This window comes from Eutrigla gurnardus (genome assembly GCF_963514095.1).
Source record: "Eutrigla gurnardus genome assembly, chromosome: 5".
In the NCBI taxonomy this organism is placed as follows: domain Eukaryota; kingdom Metazoa; phylum Chordata; class Actinopteri; order Perciformes; family Triglidae; genus Eutrigla; species Eutrigla gurnardus.
The window spans coordinates 18,607,577-18,628,717 of NC_139919.1; the positions used below are offsets into that span (position 1 = coordinate 18,607,577).

Genomic DNA, 21,141 nt, shown 5'->3' on the forward strand with positions numbered 1-21,141 from the left:
TTTACTTTGAGCAGTGGAAAATTAAAAGCGTCAAACCTCACAATGTTGTTTTGACATCATTCCAATGTTTATGGATTTTCCTGTGTGTGGTTGAGGTTTCGGTATTAAAAAAAAAAACACTTAAGGGCCTCACCTTGTGTTTGTTGAGGGGAACAAACGTTGCAATGTTTGCACAATGCAGATTGTCACTTCTGGGAGGTCTTGCCTTTGGTGCTGATTGTTGAGGAACATGTTGCATGTCTGCCATTAATTTGACCTGCATTGTTCCCAGACCATAGCGCTCCTGTAACAATATTTGATATGTTTATGGTACAATCATTCATAACGCCATCATACAAAGGGGATTTAATTCACTAGCATGCAATGGGTATAATGCCAGGCCGACACATTGGGATGGGAGGGCAATCCTATTGACACAGGTTTTGCAAAGCCACACTGATAACCTCTTACCCCAGATATCCCATCTCCAGCAGATGTGTGTTCATGCACGCAAGAATGAAGGACAAAAATAACAAAACTGAATTCTTAACAGCCTTTACCAGGAGTTTTAAAGTGGTGTTTCATTTTCTGTGTTGTGGAATGGATCTCTTTTCCAAGGATTACTGAAACTTAAAAGAACAAACAAAAAGCTGGCAGCTTGTTGGCAGAACTTGGTGTACTCCAGACGTACCTTAGATAAGCCTGATGTATGATTTACCTGCATGGCCCCAGTCATATCTATGGAGATGAGTCGGGGTGTCGTAGCCCTGGTGTCACCTCAACAACACCAGTCCCCTGCTATGCTGATGGCTGTATCTATGCTAATATGGGGATCAGTAGGGTAGAGAGCTCATCTGCCTCGTGCTTTCGCTTTATCTTATCAGTCTTCTCGCCCGGCTCCTTCGTCACCGCATCACCACATACCTGGCATGCTGCGCACATGAAAAGAGCTCAGCCTCTTCTCACACTTTCTCCATCTCTCACCTTAACACCTTTCCTCTATTTTTGAATTATTACATTTCAGCTTTTGCTCTCACTTCAACGACTTCTCAAAAGCTTTATTCAATTAACAACTACTGCTACCATACATAATTAATAATAATATAATTACTGTATGTGCAAAAACCTTGTATTGGAAATCGCAATAAGAGCCCAATGAGATATAGTTTTATTTAATTTCCTGATATCCTGACAACATAGCAATGCTTAGGTTTGCTTCTGTGAGAGTATCATTGGAGCACACTAACAACCTAAACAATAAAATCCAAAGAACATCCGTAAAAGTTGTTGCATCATTTTTTGGTCAAGAATTGGTCCGACCAGACAGTAAATCCTCTCTGACTTAAATAACCTCCCCGCCTTGTCTCTCTTAGCCTCTTTGTCTCCATCGCGCCCTCCCTCCCTGGCATGATTATTTCTTATCATGTATTTATTTGTTTAATCCACCCCTCCCCCCATAACACTTGGCGGCCCTCTCCCTATGCACGAGCTGCCTGTCTGGCAACGAGGCCCCCTCATCCCCCACCTCCTCCTACTTGTCCATATCCAGTCCCCATCCCCACCCAGCTCCACCCCAGCCACAATGGGCGGATGTTGCTTCTAGAGCCTCGGAGCTTCATTCGGGGGGAAGAGACCCCCACCTCCTCACTTCATCCTTACATCCCTCCCACTTGCATGTGGCCACCACTAGCCAGCCTCTATACTCACTATAAATAATGGATGCATTAGCATGCATGAATATCTTTTGAGAAGGGGGTGGGAGTGCCTTAATTCATTATTAATCCCCTTCAAGAAAAAACAAATGGACCGTGGCTCTGGTAGACTAACTAAACCATGCTATAGGGACTTTACTTGTCCATGCTGTACTCCTCTTCCTCCCAAAATTGGTGACCAGCTCCACCCAGCCAACTACCCTGCCCCCTCCTTATCAAAGCTCCTCCCTGTGCCCCCTCAATCCCTGCAAAAACACATCTGGAAGGGTGGGGTAATCTGGCATTTTTGGGGGGGAGGTGGGTGGGGGCAAAGTGTGATTGTAGGACAAACGTCTCCGACAACAGCCTGCCGAGTGTCAGCTGGTTGGCTGGTTGGTGGACACCACTGCTCAGTCAGCTGGCCTGGTTCCCCTTCCCCAATATTCTATAGCACAGGCAAAGGGATGTCCCTTTTTCAAGGTTAGGTAGTCACAGAGCTCCTGACTTTGAAGTTGCCATCCGTGCCATTTGGTTCAAGAGCGCGGCTTTGCTGTGGGAGTACAGAAATGGGAGAGGGGGGTGCTTGTAAGGTGGAAGGGCTAGGAGTGTGGGCTGACATAACAAATGCGTACAAACCTGGTTAGAGAGCGTTAAGTCATGTTGCCTATGTGGGTGGGTGGTAGGGAATTATCTGTTATTTTTAAATCTGGAAGACAATGTTGAATGTCGAGGACATTAGATCAAATACATGGGTTAGAGGTTAAGAACATGTGTTTCAAGGAGATAAATTACTGTACAGCAAATTAACTAAGCATGCTGTTTGATTGTGGGTGCGTGTTTGCGTGTCGGTGTGGTCTATGAGCAAGATAGGAAGTGTGTGTGTGTGTCGTGTATCCGTGCAACTCCCCTTTGAACCACACACACCCCTCTTCCACCACTAGGTCGCACTGCCTGCCTCGCAGCCTCTCCTCCTGCTTACCTCAGCCCTCTGACTAATCCAACCAGTCGTAGACCCTCACAAACCCGTCTTCCTGTCAATAAAAATAAATAAAAAATACAACCCAACACACATGCATGTATACTGGTATTATACACGCTGTACTTGTACTGGATACCTGCCCACCTCAGTCACATTGATACAATGTACATAATCCGGTTGGTTTTAATCACCGTGGCACATACATATGAATAATCCATATAACAAAGTCACACACAGCTTCATTATCCACGTGTTGGTGATACAGTACGAGTACATTTTTATTTTCAGAAAATTCTCACAGTTTATGAATAGATATCAGTCGTGAAAAGGCCCTGCAGACAGGACGTTCCCTTGTGAATAAAACAATCTCTTCTCTTTGTAATGTTGCACTCTTCAAGGCTGTTGGGTCTCCCGTCAGTGTCCCCTGCCCGTCAGTGTCCCCTGCCCGGCTGTCTGTCAGGCAGGACGACGGCAGCAGGGGTTGTTTTGTTGACACGGAGAGGACCTGCTTTCTGGAATGTTCTCGGCCGAGCGTTTGCATGTTGGGTCTTTGGTGTGAGGCCGGGGGATGGTCGCGAGCTGGAGGCACCACACTGTGCCTCTGAACTTCACTCAACCCCTTAAATTCCACTTCCTGGGCAGGAAATTGAAATATTGTGCAGTATTGGCACACTGATGGTCATCTATCATGGGGGCCTGCGAAAGGGGACAGGGGTAAGGGGAGATGCTCTGTAGATCAGAGATGGGCTGCTGGGCCCGGGTTCAAAGGTAAATGGGAGAGAGACATTGTCCTGGGTGACGAAAGAGGATAGCTGTCTTAGCAGGAGTTGACTCAGACCTGCCAACCTCTCATCAGACAGGAGCAATCAGTCTTCTGGCATCCACAACAGAAATATGTGTGCCCCCATTATGACTCTTCCGGGTTACCTTTAAGGACACGTAGACTTTTTAAAATAATGAGCGGTTTAAAGCTTAAACAATATGGCCACATAAAATATTTCAACAGGTGTCCCATGACGTTGTGATAAACTACCTTACAGAGAGAGCCCGGGTCGTATTCTGACCGGTCATATGAGCAAACGTGATGATGCCGCCTTCGTCATTGCATAACCGTGCGGCCGTTAATGCGCACAGAGTACCAGGAAATTAAACTCGGGAGGGGGGGATGATGTGGACGTGTTACATAAAAGTTTAGAGCACATTAGAATGAAAAAGAGTGTCTTTCTTGAAGAGACTAACGTGCTTCTTCTCCGGCTCTGGAAACGTCGCTCCTGGCTGACCTCGTGAACTTGCCTGCCGCGTGACCTCGAACATTCCCATCATACGGCTCCCTGAACACCCCTCCACGTCCTCGCGCTCATTCGGCCGGGCTATTTCCGAAGCAGGAAGTGACATCAACGGGTCCAAACTAAAATATGTCGCAGGACGGGGCTGCCCGGGATGGCCAGGGAGGACCGGTGTGTTTTGTTAAAAGAGAGGATGCCTCGCACCGGCTCAGGCAAGTGATGCTCACTGAAGGGATGCAGGAGAGCGCCACACAGGCGAGGCAGACAGACAGGCAGGCAGGCAGACGCACTGCTGAGTTTGTCGCCTGCTGACTTTGAGTGCTTTAATTCCATACTTTTTCTCCTGAAGCCGGTGACGCAGTTGATAGCAGAGGCGAAACGACTTGTTGTGTGTGGACGAATTATGTCGGTGTCGCTCTTTATGAGGCGGGGGGAGGGAGGGGGGGAGGTTTGGGTGCGATGCAACAGAAAACACCACTGTTTTGACTGGGATGGCATGTGCAGGAGGGAGGAGGGAGATCGGCGCAGGGGTGGTCTGTTGTGCTGTTGCGCATTAAAAAAACAAAAACAATAAACAGATTGTTTAATGACTGATTCGTAATTATACCACTAATCAAATCAAGCGCGTAGTGAGGAAGTTTTACCAAGTCGGGAGCGCATCGTGTAAAGCGTCCTCTCAAAAACATGAATGGAGTCTATTTCTGTGCCGTCCTCCTCACCAGGGAGGCTCTCTGACGGACCCTGCCGTGCGTACGGACAGTGCTGCAGTCACGTGGTGTCTCCTATTATCCACACTCACGTCAGGTACAGCCTGCTGTGAGGAAGGGGTTTGTTCCGCAATTAAAGATTAGAAGTTGAGGGAAATTGCGGAGGCTGTCTCTCAAATAGGTATTTATGACAAAAAGAAAACAACGAAATTGTATTGTCATATTAAGAGTTATAATAACAATATTGATCATATTAAAAGAAAAGAAAAATATGTGTATCCACATATTCAAATCTCACTTCACTACCCAAAGAAAGATGAGCAGATTGACATTATTTTTGATGATGTCAAAATCTAAATTATGATATTAGATTTCTGATGATGATTTGCTTCTGTCACCTTACTACATGCTTCCCTGACTGCCAGGACAGTATACCATTTAGGGCTATCTTCAGCTTTACCTATGATTTCTATCTATCTATTGCAGATGTTATGTGTCTCCTTCTAGTCCAATGTGAAACTTTAACATTGCATGTAAACGTTCACTTGTTCTTACACAGTTAATTAATTAACCTATCACGCATGTTTTTAGACTGGTACCCACGCTAACACGGGGCTGTCATGATTTGAACCTGGGCCCCCTTGCTGTGAGCCGACAGTGCTAACCGCTTCGCCAACGTGCAGCCATAAATATGTCAGGTGTTCTGTAGTTGCGTGTTGCTCTGCTCCTGGTTGTCTGGTCTGATGCAAACTGTGTGTGCTCCCTCTTCTTGTGCCCCCCTCTTCCTGTCAGCTACACACACAACCCTGTGTATCTAGAGAACATTATAATGACCAAGTGTCCAAGATACTGCAAGATAAAATCTAAATATGATATGCCGACAATAAACCTAAATGGCTCCTACAAACATATTCATACATGTTGGACAGATAATTGTGTTGATGTCTTATAATATCAACCACGCTACATTCCGGTGCTGATTGCTTTCTGAAAGACAGTAACAAATAAGTCTTCGGTTTGTGCAGGTTTGTACGGGACATCGTTATTTGAAGTAGTTTCCAAAGGCACTTGTGCAAAATGAGTATGTAGTGGGGCTATGTGACTCTTCTTTGCACCTGGGCCCCTAGGCTTTCCACCTCAATGAATTGTCCTATTGTGAGTTGCTAGTAAAGCTAAGTTGAAGAGCTAATATTCAAACTCACGGCTCTTGAAGCTCTTTAACACACTCTAAGCGAGTCTTCTGCAATGTGAAATAATGCATGAGCTATACAGAGGTGCTGCTACTGTATACTGTATGTTTGGCACGTGTGTGCAGCCACCTATGGGATTACCGGTGTATATAACTCACGCTGCTGTTGCCTGCCTGTCTGGTGTGATAGCTTCATTATTCATGGTTGCGTGTAGACAGCAGTGCTTAATCTCTGAGTTGAATGGGGCAGCCTGTGACTCTGGAAGTAAATGCTTGTGCTCGGTCAGCCTTATCTGGCCCTTGTTGAGAAATGGAGGGGCACCAGAGAGAGGGACGGATTGCTGAGCTGGGCCTCCGGGTGGCAACGGCAGCTAAACGCCGTGGTCTGTCGTGGCATTTGGGGGCCAGTTTGAGGCCAGCAGCAATTAGCCAGACTGGACCAGGGAGCAGGGCCATATATTCTCTGTGGTGAAAGGGTCCGGGCAGGGGGTCTATTGGCACTCGACAGGTGCAGCTGGAGGTAGGCGTCAGGAGTTTAGGGAATCGAAACCAGAGATGAGGCCAAACAGCAGCATCTCTGGCTTCTGGGGTCAGATGCTCTCTTTAACCCCTGGAGGCTCCAGAGCACAGCGAGAGCCTCTTCCTGCCCTGACACATACGTCTTTGTGAACGTATGTGCATTAGTGCATGTGTGCATGGTTATCTTTGTGCGTGGAAAGGCGTGAGCGCTGAGACGTGCATGTGTGTGTGTATGGAGTTTTATGGGTGTGTGACACCGGGGTGAGAAGATCAGGCGGGCATGTTTTGAGTCGCGGTAATCATCTGTCTTACTTTATCTAGCTCATGCTCACACAAAAGAACACTGGGAACACTTTTTGTCTAAACACCCATATGTCCACTTGTATTATACAACCCCCCCCTTGAGGAACTTTGATCATTCAGCTGTGAGAGCCATGATGTGTGTTTTGACATGATTTTGATGCCAAAAGTTTTAGCGTTGAATCTGCTGTGAAGGATAATCAGGACTTTTCTGCACTGTAGAAGGGGCACACACGAGTCGTTGCACTGACCCGTTAGAGAGAGGAAAAGCAGTGTTGCCGACCACGTCATGTTTTTTTCTTTCTTTTTTTTCTCTTGCTTCCTGGCTGTTCTGCTTGAACTCATAATCCAGGATACAGCCATTACAAATCCTGCTGTCTTGACTTGAGACCCCAGACAGGAGACAGGCTCTGCAACTCGGTTTCATTTAGCATTCCTCTGGGCTTTACGGGCAGGTGTTTAACATTACTGGCAGGATATTTATTGGAAACTTTAAAGGCAACTTTTTTGCTTACCTCTCAATTAGGCACACGCACATATAATGTGTGTACTGTAGATGCGGGCGCACACGTACACGCGGACATAAACACATAAAAAACGTGGACAAAGATGTTTCATACACGCAACGATCGGATCCTTAACGAAGCATATTCTCACTCCTTTTTCCAAAACTGTCACGCCTTTTGAGGTTCAGATCCACATCCTTAGAATCCACCCCTGACCCGTGACTGTCCCTATCTCCCTGTGTGTGCCCCCTTCCCCTCCACTCATTATGCCCGGTCAGTGTATGATGTGGGGTGGGAATAAGGTTGGAGGCATGATGGGATGTGTGGCCTGTAATTACCGAAGCTTAGCGGGGCCAGTGGCTGTGATGTGCAATTCTCAAATCAAGGTGCACCCCGAAGACTCAGCCGGGCCTTCTGCTACTTGATTGCTGGCAGCTGGGTGAGCCATGTCAAGTGGCAGGCTGGGAAATGTGAAATCCCAGATAAAGCACAGAGCCCTAAAAAGCCATGAAGCTCCAGTAATGAGGAAAGTGATGGGGTTTGGGGGGTTTGGGCATGCTTAGCAAGCAGGTAGCAGCCATCGGTAACTATTTCCTATCTCTCTCCCCGCTTGGTTTTTTAGAAAGGGAGGAGAGGTGAAGGTGTTTGTATATTTGACTTTGCTAATCCTGGATTTGGAAGGATCTGCCAAAGTCCAACAATACAGATGTGGTGGGTAGGTCAGCATAGCTCTAGACATACCCAACATAAATCCTCCCGGGTCACCCTCAAACATAAATCATAACCCCACACTGCATCCTACCTATGCCTCCCATGTTTTTCCAGGGCCAGTTCCTTTTTTCAAGATCACGATAAAACCCCTCTAACATTCACTGCTCAAGAGCAGCAGAATAATTCCTGATATTAATGGGGGCAGTCCGATTTTTAGAACGATTCCGGAGCTGCTGTAGCAGTTAAACACATTCCTAGTTTTGTGAAGGCCATTATTCCTGCTTCTTAATCACCCCCTCGGTTTTTATAACCTTCCCGAGCCTTAGTGTGTGGCTGGGGGGGAACCACATGTGGGCAGAGACCAGGAAATAACCGCATTGCCAGGCCCTCCTCTTATCTAAGCTAACCGCAGCTAACACCGATCAGGATACCAGCACATATATCATCTCTTTTTAATCAATTTGCATGAATCATACTCTGCCATTATGTTGAAAGCCAGTTTTCATTGATGTTCCATGAATCATGTCATCGTAGAAATGTACACAAACCTAGCTTCTTCCTCCCCGTTTCCTGTTTCACAGAGGGTATCTTTGGGATTTGTTGTGGAATATTTTCAGTAATACACATTTGGTGCACGTTTGGGAATATTTACAGCTACAGGACAGTGTATGTGGGACTCCAAATAAATGTTCATGGAGCTGCCATTCAGTTCACATTCTGGGACAATGATGGGTTTTTAATAGTTCCTGAAGATATAGCAGGCGTTGGCTGCACAGATGACTTGATGAGAAGAATATCGCCATCCTTCTCCTTCAGATGTCTTTCACCTTTGTGCTGAAGCGGTGTGATTATAGTTTGAAAATGTAAAAAAAGTACATTTCTTCTGACTAAACAGTTACTTATTGGCAATGAGGCCAAGGAGGAGAGGGAAACAGACCCAGAGTGGAAGATGTAACTAGACTCACTTGCTCCCAGGTTTGCAGAGCCGTGATTGATGGAGAGCTGTGATTGGCCTGCATCAATTTTTTTTTGGCCTGTTACTGAGCTGTTGATCTTCCACTCAGCTAACCTTTAGCCTCTTGTGTGTAGTTCACCGGATGCGGGAAGCGGCTTGTCTGATGCTGTAGTTACAGTTAAGTGAAACACCTGGGTCTTCAGACACCAAGCCGGCCCAGATCAACAGGTGACACACTGTCATGCCAGACTTGATGGCATCTTTTTCTCAGATCCCAGCCAGGGTGGAGGCATTGAAAGTCATTGCTGGTTTACCCCACGCCTGGTGACCCCCTGCCAGCAGCTACATCAATTATCACCTTGGAGGAATGTGGGACCCTTGTGTTAAATTCCCTTTAACCCCCCCTGTTGGAGGAGGTCAGGGGGTGGGTACTCTCTCCAGGGGGGCATGCAGTTAGTGGGTGCAGGGTGAGGACTGTGTGTGTTCATGTCTGTGTGGTGGTCCAGGGAGATCCCCTGGATCCTCAAGCTCAGACCTGCAACCAACCAGCAGGCCTGCAGACCCCCGACATGGTAAACAAGATTTGCATGGTGGTGTTTACAATGTAAATTGGTTATCTAAAGGTCTTAATTTTGAGCAGGGATGCACCGAAGGTGGTCTCGGAGTATTTACTGTACATGAGACTGAGGATTCATGCATGATAAGTGGGGCTCCAGAGAAATTGCAATAAAAACTTGTTCCATGTACTGTAGTATGTGGGGAAAAAAAGGATTGTGCTTGGTTTGGTGCATAAGCTTTTCAGAACCACTTTTTTGCCTCCCTATTACACAAAGGGTGCCTCAATAAATTCGCTCCACTGCTGGCACAGTTTGAAGACCTTAGCATTTGTGATTTTAATGTGTTTGTTTGTCTCAAGCTGTTTTTAGCACACAAGTGTAAATCACAACTTTACAAGTCAGTGCAGCGCACCGTAAAGGTCTGGCGGTTAATGTGCATGCATGAGTGAGAGAGAGTAAGTGAAAAAGAAAAAAAAAGAGAGAGAGGTTTCGCCATGGATATAATGTCTGATACTCTTTACTTCAGAAGGGAATTAGATGTGAACATATGACATTTTTGTCTGTACCCTGACACATGTCTTTCCCCCCCCCTCCATCTTCCTGTGGCCCATATCAAATGTCTCTGTGAGTGTGGAGAAAGTCGTTGGGAAATAGTATCATATGTGCTGTAGGGAGGGAAGATACCATGGAAATCGATTGGGAATGGAATCATTTTTTTCTGACCATGATTGATGTTCAGAGCTTATGCATTTTTATCTTCTCTTTTACAGGCTCTCTATCATGGCTGTCTGCAGGATGTGTTGCTGTCTGCTGTGCAGTAATGGCTGAGGTAAAAATACCAAAATCAGGAGGTTTGGCTGCTGCCGTGGATGCTTTTTAGATGACAGCGTTGACGTAATATATTGGTACAGCTCCCTGTGTGATGTACGGCTGAAGGTACAGCTTCTGTGTTGTAATAGCTTCAAAGCCAGAGGCGGAAGTAAGTGTCTTCCTGCAGTGTCTTGCTGAGTTTACCCTCAGTTACCCCGGGACCAGTAACTGTGTTCTGTCCCGAGTCGTCTGCATTAAGCTGTGCATCGATTAACTCCTCCTTGAAGGCAGCCACCCTTGAAATGTGAGGGGCTTTACACGTTGTGACAAACCAAAGTATCCCTGCAGTGTCATCAGATCACCTCGCCACTTCCAATTAGCGGTCATATCGGACCCTTTTTTTTTTTTTTTCCTCACGTAGTCGACTGGACGGCAAAGCTGCAGCGGGACAGACCGGCGGCCTAGCCCTGCCCCGAAGATCCAACACTCATCATTTATTCATCCACACGCAGGCAGACAAAACAACACACGCCCATCCTATACCAGGACCAACAGCTGCCACCAGCTAGAAGAGCATATAGCAGTTATAGGGCGGGGTAAGGTGGGGAATGGGAGGCCAACGCACACTCTCACACACAAGGCACAATCAGCACATCAACTGCACCGTCTTGTCAGTATAGTTGAGCTTCTCCCATTGTCAGAGAGGTAATTTTGTCCTCCAAAAGGGGCTGTTGTCTGTTTGAAATTACACTGTGATACTGGTGGTTGGGAGTAGAGGGAGGGGGGGCAGTGTGCACTTGACTGTAGTCTGATAGGGAATTCTTTCAGGATAAGGCTACGATGTGTTGAACTTGAGAAAGCTTTTTGATCTGAGTTTGTATGCTAATGAATCGGGCCTCATGTATGCATTGCAAAGCAACCCTTTGGCTTTGTTTATCAAGATACGTGCCTTTATCCTTCAGACGTTATTGTGTCATTTGCATTACCCTCATTCCAAAGATAATTGCGGCGGTTGCAGTGGGTTTTCCTTTTTAATTTGCCGGTGTTGTGCGTGCGGGGGCCGACGCAGACGAACTCCCCAACCGCGGGTGCTTTTGCCCGTTTGATAGCCTGACTGTAAGTAAGCCCCTCTGACTTCACAGACTTCTGTCTCCCTCAGCACACTCGCTCGCTCGCTGCAGCACTCATAAACGAGCAGCGCAGTCATTCACACGCGCTTTCGCATGACTGCACAAATGCACAAACGGGGACTTCAGCCCCGACTGGCTCACGCACACGAAACACACTCGCTTGCTCGCACAGGAATTATCGTGGTAGTAAAACGAGAGAGGAAGAGCGAGAGAGACAACGAGAGGGGAGGAGGGACAGAGACAGGGGGGGGGGGGGGGGGGAAGCAGAAGGAGGGAAAACGAGAGCGATTGCCCCAACAGAAGTATTTTTCCCCAAGCGGTTTTTAAACGCTGCCATGTCCGTGACCCAGTCATGAGGACAAGCCATTGTTCTCTCCCGTAGCTGCTGTAGCAAGGCAGATGTAAGAGAAGGAAATGTGCAGGTTATCCTCATTGAAAGTGAAGACATGAATTTGTATATTCCACACTTTGCACTAATGGGAATACAATTAGAGGTTTGTCACAATTGTGCAACGTCACTGATTGACTTTGAATGAAAAGGCCGCTCGGCTCGGTGGCTTCCTCGTGTTGTGCTTTGAAGGTGACAGACGTGTTCTGGAGTGTGTTGTTCTGCTGCTCTCACTTTCCCCCCCCCTCTCCGTCTGTACTTCCCATACACTCCGGCCGTGTGTGTGTGTGTGTGTGTGTGTGTGTGTTCTCTCTGGTCCGCTGCTTTGGCACAAAAAGGATGGCCAGGCCACCCCATTCTTTGTTTTGCTTCTTGTAGGAAACCAGCAGCAAATTGTGGCTCAATGAGGCGTTGCTGTTTTGTATGGTCTGATAAAGTGCAAACGAAACCGTCTGGACCCGCATTGGCCTGCTGCAGTGTTTTCCATTGTAGCTGTGAATGTAGGTCTGTGTGATGCTTGGTTAGTGTTGAACATTAGGTGATTGGGGGGGGGGGGACTGCTGGGGGTAGGGACCATTCACAGAGTTTTAAGATGTCACCCGGTGTTTGGAGCTGCTGTCCGCTGTGTTTAATTGTGATGAGGGATGATTAAAGCTCAGCTTAAGACTGGAGGAGAGTTTTCTGTCTTGCTTGCTCTCAAAGGTTTTTTAAAATCCAAATATTGTAGAGTTCTTAGACAGGGCCAACATGACACACTTGTCAAAGTGATCAGAGCGGGGCATATGTGTGTGGGTGTATTGATGTTCGTGCAGGGAAATAGCTCAGTTTTTACTTGAATTCATTCATCCAGCACCTGCAGGAACTACTTACATTGGATATGAAAAGGGTGACTCACTAAACATGCAATCATTTCGGATTTTGTACTTGAAATTTGAGCAAGGCACGCCGCAAGCAAACAACTATGTGAGTTGATACATTACCGAGCAGAGACGTATGGATATTTTTAATATTTGATTATGTGGGAATGTATGCCTTTTTACAATACATGTGAAGGTATACTTTTCTTGGAGCTGAAAACACAAGAGAATTGCGTTTGAGGGGGGGGAAAAAAGAAAGAAATCATGATAAATTTAAGCGGGCTGCCTTTGCATATTGCATTCTTAGAATTGTTCCGATGCTTGATTTAACATTTTTTAACAGCGCTGGGATGCACAAGCAACACACTCCTGTGAAGATCCACAGATCAAGCTCTTTGAGTCAAGCAAAACAAACACATAGCTTGGGAGATAGACAAAGAAGGAGGTTCTTGGGTGTGCCATGGCCCTTGTCTAAAGCGGTTATGGGGCCCACATGGGCGTTCTGCTCTCCAGAGGCTGTTGGGGTTAATTATTTGCCAGGGTGCACGTGTGGGAGTGTGTGTCACATCGGCAGCGTCTCACCGTTGTCCTCGATGTGCACATAAGATTGGAGCCACTGGTCGTTTTTCCGAGCATCCTGTCCTGCGTCCTGATGCCGCGGCCCCCCATCAGGAGAAAATGCATATCCACTCAACCCTATATGCGTCGTCACGCTTGTGTGATCTATATGTGCCCTCTCCGCCCAAACACGTAACCACCCACATGCTTTATGTCCATCTTTCCCTTACAGTTGAGAGAGGGGATTTGGGGGTCTCAGAGGAGGAGCGTGCTGGGGGGAGAGGCTGAGGAGCCATCTTTGACATGGTGCATGAGGCCCGACGGCACAAAGCCCCATTCTCTGCTCCTCCATGTGGAAAATGGCAGGAGAGCCAGAGGAGGAGGCAAAAAAAAAGTGGAGGAAAGAGGGAGGAGGGAGTGAGGGAGCGACAATTAGTGGGATCTGCTAATCACCAGGGCAACACTCATTTAATTGACATGTGAAACTGAATTCATCTAACTAGTCGATGGGCACTACGACAATGGACCAGTCGTCTAAGGTCTGCTGGTGGAGGCCAAGGAGGGGCGGCGGCAGCTGAGGGCTGAGGCCAAGCTCTTTGTTATAGCAGTGTTGTTGGGTGAGAAGGTTGTCCACAAGGAGATTATAACCATTATGCCTTTTACCCTTTTGGATGCGTATCTCCACGGCAGCCCACTAACACACAGCAGACACACACCATAGCAAGGGCTGTTTATGTGTTTTTATTTTCAGCAGAAGGCAGAGTGAGTAAACAAGTATTTTCTTATACCACAATAAATCTGACCCTGATAATCCAAATGCCTTGGAAGTGGAAAAATACAAAAGGAGGTGGGCAGGAAAAAAAAAACCCTGCAGTCTGTCCATTCCTGCTTCTACAGAAATCAATAAGCCATTTAAGGTCATCAGGAAGCAGCATCACTGTCACCCAGCTGCTACGGGAGGGGAGCACACACACTCTCACTGCTGACTCAAGAAGTGATTTGGAAAAGATGCTAACCTTTTCTCACAGTTTTTTTTTTTTCTGGATATTACAAAAGAAACAGGAAATCACTTTTAGCCTCATGAGCAATGTGGCAGTGTGGTTTGGCACTGATAGTCAGGCCACTTAGCTTTAAGGCACAATGAGTAGGAGTTGTTTGTTGGTGTTTGCAAACACAACTATGCAATGTCACCGGAGGTGCAAGTCCCTTGGCCATGGTTAGGGTCAGGGTGCTCACATGTGGGTGAAAGTTGGTCCAAGTTTTTTAGATATCCCAGATATCCAGATATCCTGACCACAGCAAAATAATAAAAGACAGGCGGAGGGCAGGGTCTCTGCAGATACAGACGCTGCCACACACTTCTAGTAGGTCGATAATTGAGAGGGATTATTGTTATATGAGTCTATACATTGTTTTTTGTCTCATTCTTTTCAAAAGCCAAAGCAAAAAGAAGCAAGCCATGTTGATTTTAATATTCCAAACTTTTTTCAAGTGGAAAGGGCCCTTTAAGTTAAGACACTCCCCCTCCCCACACAGGAAATGCCAAATGACTTAACTCATAATAGTGATTTATCAGTTTCTCAATAGATACATATAATAAGTTAATAGTCACCAAATCACACTAAACACGTTAAAAAGATTAATCAGAACTACTCAAAAATGTGTATTTTATCAAAATGCAATGGCGAAAACACATTTTGATACCCCCCCACACATTTACCACATTTGGTGCATTCCCCCAGGAACACCTCCATAAAAGGAGTCCAACTAGCCTAGCTTCTGTTTGGCATTTCCTGGGTCTAAACTGCATGTTCAAGTGCTGCCTAACGGAGAGGTAAGGAAGTCAAACATGCTAATGAAATAAAGCTCTTCAAATATACAAAGGTTTTGTGATGTTTCCTGTTTAAGAAACAAATGTTTGACATTGAGCAAGCATGTCCACTCCAAACGAGACCAACACTTTTGTCAACAGGCCTCACAGTCAGCACCCATTACCAAATAGCAATTAGCAGGGTGGCAGTTGAATACAACCTGTAGTTGCGGCCTCCATTGCTATTGGTTCTAAACACAGACTTCTACATGTTTTAAACAAACCACAAGATTAGCTGCACTTGTTTGGAAGACGGAACAAAGATGAAAGCACAGTTTTCAGACAGACATCCCAGTATGACTTCGGCCTACTCAGCTAGCATGCACACTTTTCCTGCGCAGTAAGAAAACATGCTGTGTCTTCAAAATAAAAGGTTGAGATTGGCTAGCTAAGCTGTTGCCTTGTTTGCAACCCGTCTGATTGTTCTTGTCCTGTGAATGTGCTTTTTTCCCCAAACCCCATAATTTGATAAATCCAATGTTATCTTAACTGATAAAGCCATGGAAATAAGACCGGGCTGTAAAATAGTGGCTAATAAGATGAAACTAACTATGATTGTATTTGTCCTTAACCCCTAACAGACACTGATTGTCTTCCTGCGGCGCATCCAACCACCTCTCGATACCACTGGTGAGTCCCGTCCACACTGTAAACCACCATGTCCTCATAGTCAACCCCACAGGCATCACCTCACCTGTCTGTTCTGTGTCACGCGTCTCTTTACGTGTGATTCGGGGCATTTGAACGCCCTCTACATCGCTGCAGTGTACTTTCCAAATGCACTTGTATGATTTTGATCTGTTGCTCTGCTAATGGATGGTTCCATTGTCAGAGGTGACTTTGTTGAAGTGGCAGAGAGTCAGAGGAGACTCAGGATACTTCCAAGTCTTTCAGCCAGTGTAATCCGCTTCCTTTATCTCTCTGGCTGATCTGGGCCAAAGCTCACTGTGTGAGAATGATTCAACGACTGCCTGCTTTTCTGTTGATCTCAGTCACGTTTTCTCTCCCTCACCTACTGTCTCTCTCTCTCTCTCTCTCTCTTGTTCTCTAATTCTCCCTTGTGTGTGTGCTGGTCTGCCATCTTGCAGAGCAACCTGCACGCTTTCAGCGTTCACCTCCTGTCTGTTCAGCGACATCAATGGACGGCTGGTTCTCCTCTTTTTTTTTAATGATAGGAGATCATCTCTTACACACACACACACACACACAGAGAGAGAGAGAGAAACCACCTTGCACCATGCACCAGACAGGCAACTTGGATTATGTCCAAGAATCACAGCTGGATGGATATGTGTGTTTACTGTAGATATGTGTGTGTGAGTGTCCGTGGGGGGTTGGGGAGTGGGCTGCATCGGGGGCATCTGATTGGCCCACTGGCACCGGAGCCAGTCTAAATGCTGATTGGATAGATGTATGTGGACTAGCGTGCAGGTTGTCTGTGTGTCATGTGGCTTTGCCTACCAGAGCGCTGGCTGATAGCTCCACATATTGGATGCGTTACAGATTAGAGCCAATTCAACTGTGCGCACACTAATGTGTAAGTGTGTGAGTGTGTCTATACAGTTTGTCTGTGCAAGAGCACCTTTTTTCCCTCTGAACAAATCTGCACTGCCTCCGTTCACAGACGTGATTACAGAATGCATTTACCTCTCACAGCCTAGTCATTAATTATGAACAGCAGATTATACTCCGTGTCCCAGATCAATCTCGTCGCCCCCGACTGATAAGACCACTCTTAAATACATTTTCAAACAATCAAAATGTGAACTCAAATGTTTTTTTTAAAGATTTACTGCAGCTTGTTTAGCTCAAAGTGAGCCATTCCCAACTCCGGTTTTCAACTCTTGAATGTGCACCATCAGATGATGAAAATAACTGAGGCAGGACTTTTTAGCCAGCTTAAAAATCTGTGCCGGAATTGATCAAGGGTTACAGCAACTTCAGCTTTGATGTCCCAAACTCAGAAAACTGCGATAAAAGCTAACCCAAATGTGCTGTTGTTGTTTTTGTTGTCTGCGACAGTTGTCATGGCCTACTCCTTTGATTGAATATTTCATACTTTCACCAGATGAAAATCCATTTCACCTTCGCCGCCATCAAAGAGATTCACCATCGGTGCAGAACATAACGTGAAGTTATTAACACCCCAATCCAGAACCTGTAGGTACACACATCACCCCAGCCACAACCTGGCATCGGGGGAAACTCCCTCATTTAAGGCCGTGAGACTATTGAACTCTTGAGCTCGTTTTCCAGCTTCTCTGTTTTTGAACTTGAACCATTCAATTTGAGCTGAGTCATCAAGCCTGATAAGTCTGACCTTTTAAACCTGAGAACAGACGAGAAGAAAGGAGAGAAGTGAAAATAAAAGCCAAGTGAGAAAAAAAGGGGCAAAGTAAGAATAGAAGTGACAAAAGAAGGGGACGTGAGGAGTGCTGAAAACAGTTACTTATGTCCTCTCAGTGACAGTCATGCCCATTAGAGGTCCTAAGTATGTCATTACACTTGTCAACACAGTCCGCTGTAATTGATGCAAAGGCAGGGCTAAACCACGAGGCTCACCATGCTATACATGGGATGCATATGTACATGCATGCATTGAAAAACAAACACATACTTCCCATATGGACACGCACAAACAGAATAACAGACACGCATACATATTCACACCATTAGCGCGGCTGCACATGCCACACGGTAGGGCACACACACACACACAGACGCACACACAGACGCACAGACACACACACACACACACACACACACACGCACGCAGGCAGGCAGGCGGCACTGTCAACCCCAGACGGCTCTCCTCGGCCCACCTGTCAAAATAATCGACAGGAGAATTCACCTGGCTGGTATCTCAATCTTCTTCGGTGCTTAGCTTAGCTTAGACCAACCATCTGGCTCAGCAGCTCCGCCTCCCTCTCTCTCCACTAACTCTCACTCTCTGTTAGTCTTTTTAAAGCGTGTCAGCAGTTGCGCTGCGCAGCGGTCTAAAGGCCTTTGGTGAGGCTGCTAACGTGGCTAAGTGTCCCTCGGCCTCTTAGTTAGCGGTGCCGTCTCTCTTTGTGTGTGTGTGTGTGTGTGTGTGTGTGTGTGTGTGTGTGTGTGTGCTTCACAGATGGCAACAGGAGGGGAGGGGTAGTTGGAGGGGGTGATGGAGAGAGCTGTCTGAGGCTCCAGCAGCTCTCATGTCTCTCAGGCAAGGCGGTCTGTCTGCGGGCATCTGCACTGGCAGCACCCACCACCACCACCATCACCACCAGTCTCTGAAAGACGGCTCCCCTTGACCTCACATGTACAGCATCACTCCCTCGCCACAGCTGCATATGTGAGAGTGATGGTCTTTGATTCAGAGCCGGTCCCGGGGTTTGTGTCAGGTTATGAGACTCTGAAGATGATGAGATGATGTGTTTGTAGTGTACCTTATAGATGGCTTCGTTCCTCCTGCCGCTGGATCATTGATCAGTGGCAACGTGCTATTTAACGACATGACTCCCCCATGATAGGTAGAAAGGTCAAGATACTTTTTTTTTCTCTGAATTTATAGATTCTCTGAACTTAAGTATCCCTCATTAGGTTCCTTTTCAATGCTCCTCTTCTCTCAGAGCCAAAAGTCTTGTAGTTTGAATTCAACAGTTATGGACAGCTCTTTGAATTTCATTTTATTTATTTTGTCCCCTCAAAAATATTTTAGGTTTCAACCGTAGCTTTTTGATTGTCACAGCATGTCTGACTACAAAACATACTGTAAGCACTCATGCGTCCACACGCACTGTAATTTATGCGGCCATTCTCTATGAGTAACGCGGTTCCGATTGGCTCAGACACCGCAGCGGCACCGCTTAGGGGCCGCCACGGTTGACACATCTGTTCCTGAGAAATTCATGGAGGTTTGGGCGCTAGAGGTGTTGGTATGCACTGATTAGCACAAGGCTGTCTTTACCCAACCACCGGGTTTCCTACTGGGCTTCCATAAACTGTTTACTAAGGAGTCTGTTGCCATGGTTTTCAGCCATGTTCCAATCAGTCTTTTTTATTTATTTATTTTTTTGACCACTAAGCTTTATTTATTCCTCAAAAAAAAAGCCCATGCCTTCTGCATCAACCAACTGTTGTTCCTCTCCGACCAATTGTTCTACATCATGCATACTGAATTTCATGTGTCTGCAGGAAAGGGGGCTTGGATGAGGATTTGCGCCTGATTGGATGAGCTCTGGAGAGAATCTTTACAAGCTGACACCTTTGGCTCATGGGTGGGTTTGAAACGGGGAGGCTTTGATGAAAGAAAGAGATCACGATCATAATGACCTAATAACATCGTGCATTGTGCTCAGGCTGTAGTTCTAGTTGGAAACACATGCTCGTCGCACTTTTTGATCTTCCTCGAACACCATTTTGAGGGGAAGATACAATAAAAGTGAGATAAGACTGTTTTTTTTTTTTTTTACGACCAAATTTATCTTTAATCTGATCCTGCATGTCCTTTCCCTTTCATCCTTTTCAACTTCCACCCTCTCTCCCTCTTTCTTCCCCGTCTCTCTTCTTATTTTCTCTGCTTTCATAATGAGGAAAATGTCTTTCATAGATCAAACCTGGAGCAGCACAAACATGAAGCGGCTCCCAGGGGTCAGGTCACACCTGAAGTGGGCCGATGCTGTGTGTTAGCAAGGTCAGGGTTTTGTCTTCCGATGGGCTGCAGACTGCATCTTTAGTGTTTAACAGTCTCGTAAGCTGTTCATTTCGACCCCTTTGCACCTCTCTTAACAGGAAGCCGTGTCCCTCAATTGGATTACAGCTAATTAAACACGACACACGTGTAGAGTCAATAGATAGAGGTGTCGTGTAGCCCCGTCGCCTGCCTGCCTCCTCTGGAGCAAAGTTCCAGCTGTAATTTCAGTTGTTCCTTTTACTCAAAACAATCTGCTCGAGTATTTTGGATTTTTAAACCCACTTTTATCTCTCCGCTCAAGAATGTCTTTTTTGTTTTTCTGTTTTATGAAGAGATGTTTTCTCTCCATAAAACATCACTTATTCTCTGCATATATAGAATCTGTAGGCAAGGGGATGAGATTTTATCGGAAGCTTTCTGGGAACAAAATTAACTTATTGATGAGGTTTAATAGTTTAGTGTTTACAGTACAACCATTCTACTCTTTGACCCTCTCCTCACATACAGCACCTACTTTTACTCTTCGGGTTATCAAGTTATTTCAAGTGACCAACAGAATCCAGGTATTTCTTTTATCAGCCAGCCCCTCCCAACCCCCCGGCCCGGCCCTTCATTAGCCAGTTTGTCGGCTCGGTGGTGACACAAGGTGACGTGTGACTGTTTGCGGAGTGTAAAGATAATCATTGGGCAATTAATGGCCACCAAAAGGCAACCATTAGTGGAGTGTGAACTTGCGATACCTGCTCGGTGCGTGATGAGAGCTCGGAGGAGGAGAAGTCGGAAGAAAAACAAACTTGGAATGTAAATTGCACTATGCAAATGCAATGAATGGAGACATAAAGTTCATTGGTCTCCAAGGCATGTTTATTTGACTGTATCACCGACGGCTGTATTTATCTGCTGAATGAGAACAGCTGTAGAGGTCTGCGTAAACTGGTGCCAGCTGTCGCACTGCCGTCCTACTGTTTGTCTTGCATTTGGGTCTTCAAAATTTGCAAGGTCAAATGCAGTATGTGAAATACAGGGGGTCCCGAGACCCCTTGATTGACTCCTGAGACCCCCTGAAAATCTTAACAATTTTGTGGGGTCTCTGGAACTTTTTACTAAAATGTCTCTTACTCTGTCCAGCAGTATTAATGATTCAAATTGCAAAATATTTATTCACAAATATGACAGAAAATGTTGTTGTGGTGCTGTAGTTGGTCATACTGTATATTGTCATCAAATACCCCGTTGTTAGGGCCTTATTTTGTGTTTCAAATAACCCGCAATGTAAATAGAATGATAAACGTTACCCCTACAAACTAAAAAGCAGTGCTGTGTGACATCATCCTCTAGGCCTATAGCCTAGTTAATGGTTAATCTTGAAGATTTTCACTTAATAATGCCTGTTGAGTCTCTGTCTGACCCACTCGTGGAAGCCGTCGCATTTGCTAAATTACGAGCTGGATGTTTGTGGCGACATTCCCGGGGA

General features: G+C 46.1%; 1 protein-coding gene across 2 annotated transcripts in view; it reads left to right on the top strand.

Annotated features, from left to right (window-relative positions):
- LOC311013442 (uncharacterized protein) overlaps positions 1 to 21,141 on the top strand; it is an 85,865-nt gene that overhangs the window by 2,492 nt on the left and 62,232 nt on the right. The window contains exons 2-3 of one of the 2 annotated variants that reach the window (XM_084009521.1): positions 10,150 to 10,208; positions 15,574 to 15,622. The gene's annotated coding sequence lies outside the window, so the exon portion shown is untranslated. Of the gene's footprint in view, positions 1 to 4,005; positions 4,148 to 10,149; positions 10,209 to 15,573; positions 15,623 to 21,141 lie in introns of those variants that run through there. The other variant, XR_014597125.1, reaches the window with a different exon arrangement.